The 10,683-nt window shown below is 39.2% G+C and overlaps 1 protein-coding gene across 1 annotated transcript in view; it reads left to right on the top strand.

Moving 5' to 3' along the window:
• The first annotated feature begins 1,391 nt into the window (after nt 1-1,391).
• LARGE1 (LARGE xylosyl- and glucuronyltransferase 1) overlaps nt 1,392-10,683 on the top strand; it is a 277,612-nt gene continuing 268,320 nt past the window's right edge. The window contains exon 1 of the mRNA XM_008636395.2: nt 1,392-1,494. The gene's annotated coding sequence lies outside the window, so the exon portion shown is untranslated. The remainder of the gene's footprint in view (nt 1,495-10,683) is intronic.

Here is a 10,683-nt window from a genome sequence, read left to right as displayed (position 1 = left end):
CTCTGCCCACCGGAACGGGAGCCAGGGGCAGAGCTGGGACGCCGAGCCGAGCAGGGTGACCTCCCTATCACCCGCCAGCCTCCCCTGCAAGCCTCCAGTCCGGGAAGCGCTCCTTTGGGAAGGCTTCTGCTATTACCTCCTATCCGAGAACTGTGTCATTTAGATCGTTAATCCCTGCGCACCGGGGGATGGGGGGAAAATAGCAACTTGCGTCCCTGTGGAGGTGACGTGAAGTTTGATAATTCCTTATGTAACACTCTTTGGAGAGATTCCTAGTTTTTCTGCTGTGCCCAGTTTTAGTAAGCAAGTGGTTTTTCTCTTGGTAGAGCATCAGACAAGCGATTTTTGTGTTTTCACCTGTGTACAGTGTTTTATGCTCTGTTCAACTTGGAATAGGGGTGCTGTTACACAGCAGATAAAGCCTACTTTTTTCCAACATGGAATTTTAAATGAAAATTAGCCAGCTGAGCTATCTGAACAGTTGTTAGAAGGTCTTACCTTTCTCTGTATGCATTTCACATAGTGGTCTTAAAATTACTACAGGAAACATTTTCACAGCACTGATTGTCATGTATGTATTCTGGAAGGTATGGATGCCAGGATGGAAATGGCAATAAATCAAATGTCTTTTAAACATTGTTAGCTTCTCTTTAGACCGTATCGGTGCTGGAAGTGCTGGAAAGAATGGAAAGCAGCAGGCTAAACCAAGTGCTGTGTTAAAACCAGACCTGGCATTTGCCAACAGGTCATAATATTTTATTTAATGATATCTTCTGGATACAGATTAATTCTCTGTGTACAAACTATTTTTTAAACTTGTTCAGAAATAGAAGCAGCAGGAAATTTGATAAATGGGTTGAAAGGTTGCCTGGCTTCCATAAGGGATTATGTCTTCTACTGGGGAAAAAGCCTCAAATGAAAATAAAAAGCTAGCCTCACACACGAAAAGACAGAGTAGTGATTTGCCACATCTCTTCAGACTCCAGCTGCAAAGATATGCTAGGGGGACTGGTTTGGGTGGGTTCTTCTCCTCGTTCAGTGGTGAAAATGCACAGACTATTGGGATAAGACCTATGAAATGTTCTTTTTTTTCTAACCTTGTGGAGCTCCATCATTATACTGTAAGCTTAGAGGAGAAATCATGTAGATGCTCAGGTGATGAGTTAAAGGTAGGGGGATCTTCTAACGAAGTCATTCTGCTCCCTGCTGCAAAGGGGATAGGTTGTCAGAGGTTAGTTTACTTATAAGAACAGGACAAGCTAACAAAAAAACCTTACCCCGAAAGTCTTCGCTGTGTTTCAGTTTTTTTAAATGGAGAAATGTGGAACAGGTACCCCTAAAGTTCTTGAAAACTGGAAATTGCTGGTAGATATTCCAAGTCTGAAATGTGAAATTCTTACTGCTTAGGTGTCCTGTGACGGCCCTTGATCAGAAAGGCTGCAAGTCATGTAAGAGCCGCAGTAACTGCAGAGTCTCTGATGGATAATTGGATTGGTAGGTTGGTTTTGAATTTTTTTTTTTTGGTCTTTTAATTTCCTGCTGTAGTAGCTGGTGCCTTTTCTCCATCCTGTTGATGTTTCATTCTCATGATTTTTGGGTTATGTTGTGTGTGGCATCTTTCGTGTTCAAAGTATATACCCCCTTCTCAGTTTTTTTTGGAAAGCATAGCTTGGAGGTATTTGAATGACAGTATGGAGCAAGATACTTTTCTTTTTTTTTAACATCTGAAATATATGTGACAACTTCTTTTCTTTGTTGTTTAGATGACATGAGAAGACTGTAAGTTTTCTCAGGTCTGGAGAAATATGCATTGGTTTTCTTTAAAGGAGCACTGAAAATAGTATTACTTATATCTTGAATTCTCTGTGCCAGCTATTCAATCTGCAGAAATTCCAGAGTACAGTCCTCAGAAAGCCAAAGTGCAGAGCAGTGATGAATGACTGCATGTCTGGTGGAAACATTAAAATCTGTCAAAGGCTTGATCTGAAATTTCAGCATGTAGAACTTTATTATTAGTAAAAGTAATATTCCTTCTGAATTAATTATTCTAGAAAACTGTAAAATTAGGCATCTCCCAAGTGCACTTAACTCACTGAACTGAAGTGTTTTTAAAAACAATGATTTTGAACTCATAAGACTACTTTCTGCTCAAATGTGTGGCTTTTGTTTGTACCTGGGATAAGCAATCAGTTGTTAATAGACCCTTACTGGAATACTCTCCTCTGTCATCCTTTGTCTGATTATTTTTTTTATGTGGCCTTATAAGAGCAATCTTAAAAAACAAACACAGACACAAAGCCAACAAAAACCAAGCCTTTTTTTTTTTTTTTCCTGATGTTTATAAAGGCTAATAATTGGTAAAATTCATAATCTGACTACAAAGCCTTTGCACTGCATGCTAAACTCTAACTATATGCAAACTCCGTTGGTGTTGCTGGGAGTGTTTGTCTAGATCGAGAACAGCAATTATTATTTTTTTTTAAAAAGTGTGTTTATCCTTATTTCCTGTCTTGTATGAAAGCATATGTTAATGAGCTCTTGTCAGCTTTGAAGGCTTTTCATCATCTGCATTAGAATAAATTAACAAAATGTCTGTTTTAAGAACATGAGATTTCTGGTGTATCTTCTTTTCCTGTAGTGTCTGTGCTGATAACATTAAGATTTGTGTGATAAGAGAACATAATGGCCAATGTAAGTTTGCGTTCTTCATGAGTTTGTCTCCATTATCTTCAGAGTTGGCTCTGTTGGTTATTTGCCTAATGCTGTGGCTAAAGAACTTTCTCAGAAGTGGTTTTGTGCAAGCAAACGTGCACGCAATGTCCATTGCACTATTTTTGCTCTGTTGGGTTTGCCTCATCTTCCTTTTTGTAGTGAATGCTAGCTTTAAAAAACAACCATTGTTCATTAATTCTGGCCTTAAAAACAGCCATTGTTCATTATCCCACACTTGGCACAATTTAAGAGCTGGAGAGTCAGAACTACCTCAAGGAAGATATTTTTACTTTTCTCCTTTTTTTTTTTTTTTTCCCTTTTCATTGGATCTAATTTTTTTCTTCCTTATGATGCGTCCACCTGAAGATAAAGGTTAAGAGATGAGGGCTGTACCTTGTAGGGATTCATGATTCTTCTGGTGTCACTTGGCTTAGTATTTGAAGGTCTGTCTTGTCTTGTCAAAGCTTGTTCAATGCATGGCTGTAGGAAGGGAGCAGCAGATAAGAAATTCTATTTTATTTGGAAGTTGGTGGCTCAAAAATCAAGGAGAAAATTGCTAGAAAGGATTATCCTGGCCTTGGCACTGGCTTTGAAGAAATCTGCCAAGGCTGGCATCCTTGTTTAAGTGCCATCTGTGTCAGAATTAGAAGCAAACTGTGTAAAATAGTTCCATTACTCATTCTAAATTGCAGATCAGACCAGGTCTGATAATGTTTACAGAAGTATCCACAGCACCTTCTTTCTGGGATATAGCTACTGTTTCCACAACAGCAGAGTTAACTGGGTAGAAGCTAATTTAAAATTGTCAAGAAGAACCCCAGCAACGTTCAGCCAGTGCTATAGCAAAAAGTCATGGTCTGGTCATGTAGCCCAGGTGGTGGAAGAAGCTAGAAATCTCAGCTGATGAAAGCAGAATGCAGTCTTCCTCACTAACCCCTATGTAAGATAGGTATGCCTGAAAATAACAAAAAGAAACAGATTGTTTATTAAGGCTGGAGTTCCCTGTCCTCATGCTTCTGGTCTCTTGACTAATGGGTGCTAGAAGATAGATGCCATCACCACACTATTCTTCTTCCATGCATTATTGTGTATTGATGAGTCATTTCTGTTACTCCACGTCTATACCGATTTTTATCCTCAGGAAATAGTTGCACATGATGACCCAGACTGTGTGCTGGCTGAGAGGCAGCATGTCAAGGGTCACATTGAGGAGCAGTGGTTTGCTTTACTAGGAATCTATTACAGTTATAGAAATCGTAGCTATTTTGATCTGCTGTTGTTTGGTCAAACTGCAAATAGCAGTGGTAACACCGGAACCAGAGCTTCCTTAAATAAGGACAACACCCATATCAGTTTAAACCTGCTTTCACTCACCTGCACTGAGAGATACAAGAAAACTTGTGTTCAGAAATAAAATAATAACTTTTTAAAGTAAAGCGACCTTCTGCTTCCTTCACAAGAAGTTTTCTGCTGATTAAAAGTTCCAGGGAAGTTGAGTTGTCACTTTGAGTTGCATCTCTCAATAGTTCCTCTAAAGTTTATCCCAGAATGTAATATTAATATGCAGCGGTTCATCATTTCACTTCTACCATTAGCTTTTAGGTTTTGTCTGCTGCTAGGCATTTGGCAGCTAAGACTTAGGACTAGGAGAAAACTAGAAATTGTTACTGAGAAATCTTCATTTAAATGCAGAGAAGAATGAAGGATTTTGTTTTAGCGGGACACAAGAGGAAGAGGAGAGAAAGGGCAGAGAAATGAAGGGAAGGAATTGTAGAAATTATTTATTTAAATATGAAACTCTGCTTACAGTTTCTAGATGGACTTGGGAATGAATTTAATTTGTCTGTTTGGAGAAATGAGTATTTCTCAATGTGGAATATAAAGTGTCACTGAATGATGAAATGGTGGGAGCAAGAAGAATTGAGAACTATTCAAATGAGGTGGTGTTTTCAGTTGATATTTAGGCTTCTCAATCCAGCTTCTTCTTTTCTCCCTCTTTCTGAGTCCCCTGCTGTGCCCCTGAACCTCAATACTAAACTCTCTTGGTGATTGTTTTCCCTTCTGTCTTCAGTTAATGCTGCTGCTAATCAGTACTGCAAGTGAAATTTTATGTTCAAAAATTACTGGACTTCAGTGTATGGATCTGCTTAATTCAATATTTTTCATGCTGAAGGTGCTAGAGAGGTATATGCCACTGGATAAAAATAAGAAATGAAAACCAATTTTTCTAGCATTATTAAATACCCAAATATATGTTCTTTAGCTCATGTTGTTCTTAAGAATATTAGCTTTCATTGTTTTGTTAACAGAAGGGATGTATGAGGCTTCCTGGTATTTTTATGTAAAATGAACTGACATTAACCTTGAGGCTCTTCAAGCAGCAGTTAAATTCTGTATTTCTGTAGTCTCATCATTTTTCAATCCTAAGACTAGTTCTAGAGTGTGTGACTCAGATTTAAACCTGTAGGTTTTCATTCATGTAAGAAAAATTTTCAAAGATAAAATATTGGCTGGCATGCTTGGGAATTCTTAAATGAGATAAAGATGGTTCGTACTGCTTTAAAAGGGTGCAGTTGTCTGTATTTTTTGATTCCTCAATATTGAGCATATTGTACAATTAGATGCTGTTTTATCAAAGTAGAGAACTGGAGCATTGAAGAATGAGGTCCCTGTAAAGGTGGACATTTTTTGTTGCTATTATTGGAATATGTTATAACTCATGTCCTTGATCTTGATCTTCCAGAACTCTTTAATATCAATGACATTTATGAGAAATCTGTTCCTCTTCACTGACTATTCCAAGTAGTAGAAATCAGTAGGTGATGATGTTGTGAACAGTTTTTAGTTACTAGGAGAGCTGCCTGTTGATATTAACTTCCACAAAGCAAAAATGATCAGTTTAGGAAATGGCAGAAACTTTTAGTTTGCAATGTCTTCCTCATTGAGATTCATGTTGTCAAAATGGGGGTGCTACAAATGAAGAAAGAAGGGAAAATACCAGTACTGATACTGAGTGTATTGGAACATAGGATATGGTAGTGGCTAAGCCAAATCATTTGGTGATGGGCAGGTACCTTGAGAAAGAAGCAATTTGTATGGGAATAAAACTCACATCCTTCCATAGTTGCTCTCAGACATCAGGTGTGAAGAAGGGAGTATAGCCACAGTGGCTTAAGTTCCTACCTTTCCTTCCAAACATTGCACTCTGCCTGCCATTTCTCTTGTTCCCACTATAATGCTGCTGCAGCTTAAAGGCTGCCAGATTAAAATAGCAGCTTCTAGCAAACTTCTGGGGTCATTCTGACTTACAGTGTTTAGGTTAGCCATGTAGATCCTTCGTTGTTGGAACACCTCTTTTCCACGTGAAGGCATTGCTTTGGGAATGATTCCTCCACAGCCAAGATCAGGATGCTTTCCAGCTGGTTCAGACAGTGGAGAACTGTGCACAGTGATGTCTTGCAATATGGTTATCAGCTTTGGAATTTACATCTGTACTGTTGCTATCCAGAGTCTTGCCCCTTGCTTTTGCATGCTGTGCTGGGGAAGTTGGACTTAAAATCTCAATTTGTTCATACTACCGGTTCCACTACTATCATGCCACTACTCTCAGCCTGGCACCTGAGTTATATTGAACTGCATCAAATACTAAAAGCATCTGAGCTGCTGTTTAGTAAGCTTAAATCTTGATTTATATGACTGTTGCAATGTGAATAACTGTGCACAGTTGGTGAATGGGTTGAGAAGAAAGATGTTCCTAACATTTTTTTCTTTATTAAGATGAGCAAAAATAGTAATATTGTGCCACTAGTATGTAAGGAGTGGAATCTGATGACAGTATTTTTCATATGCAGAATACCTTTACCAATTTCCTAGTCTTAGACATGTTGTGGAAATAAATCAGTAGATTCCTGAATGCTTTACAGAGCTCTTAGAGTGAGGAAAATGACAGCGTAGAAAGATAAACCCATTCTGTGACAACAAACTGATGCCGTGCAGATGAAGTGATTTGAGCAAAGTTTCCCAAGTGGTTAATCAAAAAGCAAAGAGCAGAACTCTGGTTTCCTGAAAGAGTCACTGTCCTGTGCCTTAAACAGGTGAAAATGCCACTGTCTTTGGCAAGAACTATTGCTTAATATGGTTGTGCCTTAGATGATAAAACCAAGTCCCTAATGATACTTGGCATATAATAATTATATTGTGTAAATATTCAGAATATATGTGCATCCTAAAACAAACAAGCAAAAGTTAATTGACAAATGGATGAATGACAAAATAAACAGATCATAGTGAAATTTACAAATACTCTTTGTTGATTTAGAGGCAGTGCTGTGACCAGGGGAAGAAAGGAGTGTGTTTTACTCCTTGAAAATAGAAAATAATGTAACACTTAAAGAAGGAAATAGAAAAATGCTTGAAGGAGTAAATGAATATATCTTGGTATTTAAAGGTTGTAGGTTATTGTTCGTTAAATACATGGAGTTTGTCTATGGTCAGGTGGTGCTAACAACCTAGAGAATGTAACTGGAAAATGCCACTGCCATTTAGAAGAAAAGATGCCATAAATGAACAGTAAGGAGGCCAGAGTATCCACTGAATTATTGACACATGTTAACTGGATTAAAAATGTGGCACTTTTATTGATTGCATCATTTTATATCAGTTTTGACCCATGATGAGTAGGGGCAGACACAGTATTTGTCTGAACAGAAAGCTACTGCCATGTTGCTGGGCAAATTTGTTAAGGGTGCAGGGGTGGAGAGAATGAGAGGAACAACACTGAGGTAAATCCATGTTTGCCAGGTGTCTGAAGGTGATGCAGTTTGATAGAGAACAAATTTTTCAGACATCCTAAAGGATGTCTGAAATCCTAAGATCTGAGATCCTAAGGTCTTCAAGTTTTTCATAGTGAGTTTCTTCTTCCCTTTCTGTTCTCAGTCTAAAAAATGCTGTATTACACATCAGCAGTAAAGATTTCTGGACCTGAGCTTAGTATCAAAAATTCTTTGAAATAATTAATTTTACAGCATATTTTATTTTAAGTGTTTGGGTTTTGTTCCTCAGTTTCATCTGTCCTGCAATTGGACCCTGATATGTTAAGGAAGGCGTTATGTTTTGTTTATGGTAAGATTTTTTTCTTTTCCTTTTGTGCTAACCTTAAAGTATGAAGTTGCTGTATATGAAAGTAATATGATCTGAGAAAAGATCATGACATTCTGGTTGAAGTAGTGGAATTGTGAATGTAATACAGAAAGCAGTTATTTATTCATTTTATTAAAATGCCTGGAGGCTCTGGTTGAGACAGGGCTCACTGCATGCTGGGTGAAGCACAAGTACACTCAGTGTACCTGAAGGGTGCTTTATGGTCAGGAAGGCTGGTCTAAACCAGCAGCAAAACACTGGTTTGTGGCTGGAAGTTTTCTGAAACAGCAGTGCCTTAGAAGAGTCAGGTGATGGTTGAGGTTGGAAGGGACTGCTGAAGGTCGTCTGCTCCATCGCCCTTGCTCAAGCCACCTAGAGCCAGGTGCCTAGGACTAAATCCAGATGGCTTTTGAGTATCTTCAAGGATGAAGACTCCACAACCTCTCTAGGCAACCTGTGCCAGGGTTCAGTTACCCTTACAGTAAAAAAGTGTTTCCTGATGTTCAGGGGGACTTTCCTGTGTGTTTCGGTTTGTGCATGTTGCTTTTCCTGTCACTGAACACTACTGAGAAGGATCTGGCTCTACCATCTTTATACCCTCCCTTCAGATATTACTCTTGTCATTCCTCCCTAGTTTTAGCTCCAGGTAGGCTCTGGCTTTCCTGACTGCATTTCTTCATGCTCAGGCAGCATCTCTGTACTCCTTCCAGTCTACCTATTCCTGCTTTCTCCTTTTGTATTCTTTCTTTTTGTGTTTGATTTTTGCCAGGACCTCCTTTTTCATCTCTATAGGCCTTCTGGTATTTTTGTGTGACCCCCTTTGAGATGAATGTTTCTTGAGTTTGGAGGAGGTAATCCTTGAGTATCAAGCAGTTTTCTCTGACCCCTGTTTCCCTCCAGGGCCCTATCCCATGGGACTGTTTTCATGCAGGTTCCCAAAGAGACTGAAGTCCGCTATCCTGAATGCCAGGACTGTGATCTTGTTTATTGGCCCTTCTCCCTCCTATTGGTCTTGTGAATGCGACCAGGGTCACTGTAACTTAAGGCTGTCTGTGATCTTCATGTCCCCAAGGAGCCCTTCTTTTTTAGTAATTATGAGGTCCAGCACAGAATGTCCCACTGTTGGCTCCTTTATCACTTGGGTCAGGAATTTATCAGTGCTCTCTGGGAGTGCTCTGGATGCTTCTCCCTGGGTTGTCCTTCCTGCCCATACCAGAGTGGTTTAAGTCCTCCCCGACAAGGACCGGGGCCTGTGAATATGAGGTTGCTGCTCCCTGTCTGTGCTGCTCCACTTGATTTCCTGGCCAGGTATGCTGTAGCAGATGCTCACTCACTACAGTGTCACCCGTGCTGGTCTGCTCTCTAATCTGTGCCCATAAGCTCTCACTTAGCTCATCATCCATGCCCAGACAAAGCTCCATGCATTCTGATGCCTCTCTCATGAAAGGTGTCTCCACCTCCAAGTCCTTCTGACATGCTCATCCCAAAGAGCCTGTATGCCTCCTTTGCAGCACTCTACTCATGCAAGCCATTGCAACGTGTCTCCATTCATCCCAGCAAGATCATAACCGTGAAACTGCACACAAATCTTGAATTCCTCGTGTTTACAATATTGATGTTTATTCATGCAAAAAATAAATTCCACCACGGAGGGAAGCAATTCAGATAAAAGCACTGTTTTTTGCCAATATAACTGTGACTAGTGTGGCAGCTTCTGCTAGCCAAGTGACATCAATCAGCAGTCAGTCTTCACACCATCAACCAATATAGCTGGAGTGTCAGAAATTCCCAACTCAAGAAAGCACTCCTGCCCAAAAGAGCTTAGAAAACAGAAGAGTGCGCTGAAGTGTTTGAAAACTGATAGTTTGTACTTTCTGCTTTTTAAAATTTCTTTTTAGGCTGTCCTTTTAATCTCAGTAATTTGTCATTTGAGTAATGCTTGCTTATTTGTTGGTGGCTTTGTTTGTTAAAATGCCTTTGGAAAAAATACAGTTTGTATTCCTCTGTTGGGATCTACCGAAAGCAGCAACATGGGACAGTTCTGAAAAAATCACTGTAGTTCTGGAACACAACTGATTTTTCTCTGTTAGGTTGCATTTTTTTTTAAATTGGGGTGGTATTTTAAGTATATTTTTATATTTTATTTGAAAGTGATAAAATAAAACATTACAGTAGTATTTAATACCATTTTTGTACTATCTAAACAAAAAACCTTTAGCAGGATTGAGACAGATCCCACTGCACCTGCCATGTGATGGTAGTTTATGAAGATGAAATGTATCTAACATGGCAGGAACTGAGTCATTCATCACAGATAGCAAAAAATATAAGTATCCTTGTGTTTTTTGCGTCTCTTTCTTTACCTGTATTCACCATGCATCTCTGAGTTTGTGATACAACTATTTTGATCACCAAGAACTCGTATTTGGTCTGTTTTGAGTCAGGTATGGGGATCATTTTTAGGACTTGGTGTCTTTGATTAATCAGAACAAAGTGGAATTTCTGGTGAAGTTTTAGTGGATTGAGCACTGGTTTTGCAGCAGGTCAGAGATAACACTATTAAGACCGAGAAGCATTTTCAGGATCTGTTTCTAATATTGATTTCTTTCTTTCTAGTGAGAAATAGCCCCAATTGTTCAGGTTGTCTCAGATCCATTTTCAAATCCTCATTACTTTTAGCCAAGGAAATTGTTACATGATACTCTAGCATGTTTTCAGTTAGATAGTCCTGTCAAATGCTAACCTGGAAGCCAACTTCCATGCTTTTTCTGCTGACTGGAGTTTTTATGTGGGTTGACTGAGGTAACCCTGTGCAAATTCCCACTAGTAATC

This window comes from Corvus brachyrhynchos, unplaced genomic scaffold (assembly GCF_000691975.1).
Source record: "Corvus brachyrhynchos isolate BGI_N302 unplaced genomic scaffold, ASM69197v1 scaffold56, whole genome shotgun sequence".
NCBI classification, from domain to species: domain Eukaryota; kingdom Metazoa; phylum Chordata; class Aves; order Passeriformes; family Corvidae; genus Corvus; species Corvus brachyrhynchos.
The sequence above is the reverse complement of the archived record's forward strand: the minus strand, read 5'-3'. Positions and strand labels throughout refer to the sequence as shown.